An 809-nucleotide genomic window follows, 5' to 3' on the forward strand; every position below is an offset into this window, starting at 1 on the left:
GGCACCTGAGCGCCCGCGTGCAGCCTGGCTCCGGCAAAGCGCAGCCAAGGGGGTCTGTCTCTTCCCCTTCCCTCTCCGGTGAGGGGAAGGGGGGGCAGGGGAGAACAGAGCATCTTTTCCCTATCGTCGAGCGTGTAAATGGGCAGCGGAGCTGGAGCGCGGAGCAGTTTCCCTTTGCTACAGCACCACGGCTGCTCAGAGCTCGGCAGTGACGACCCCGCACACGCTGCTCCGCCCAGGCTGAAGGCCGGGAGCAGAACCGCGGGGCCGCAGCGGGAACGGAGACGACGCGGGCAGCGTGACACGCCGACCGTGCCCAGCCACGACGCGTCTGAATTCCCAGGGGGTTTATGGCCTTGTACCTGCCCCCATCGCTCCCAGCACGTCAGGACGGAGCACCTGCGGGAACTCCTCTCAACTGTTTTATTAGCCTTGTAGAAAACAGTACAAAATCCAACAAATAAATACTGAAAAGCAACACCTTTAAAACCATACGCACGTGCGCCAAACCCCGTCAAGTGTTTTACCTGAAGCCAGGCAGCTCTCCAGGGCTGCCCTCCGCTGACTGCAGCGCTGGGGCAGGAGCCCGGCAGCAGGCGAACGACAGGAGCAGTCTCGGCCAGCGGCTGAACGAGTGAGTTAAAACCAAAGCCGCTCGCACCGAGCTGCGCCTGGCAAACACGACGTCCCTCCGGGGGCGAGCTGCTGAGGGCGCGCGCTCGGCGTGTCACCTCGTCCATCCCTGTGTTACCCTGCCCCGAGCTTCAGCGACGACGAAGAAACCAAGCCCTGGAGTAACGGGCGTTCCC

This window comes from Eurypyga helias, unplaced genomic scaffold (assembly GCF_000690775.1).
Source record: "Eurypyga helias isolate BGI_N326 unplaced genomic scaffold, ASM69077v1 scaffold7729, whole genome shotgun sequence".
Lineage (NCBI taxonomy): Eukaryota > Metazoa > Chordata > Aves > Eurypygiformes > Eurypygidae > Eurypyga > Eurypyga helias.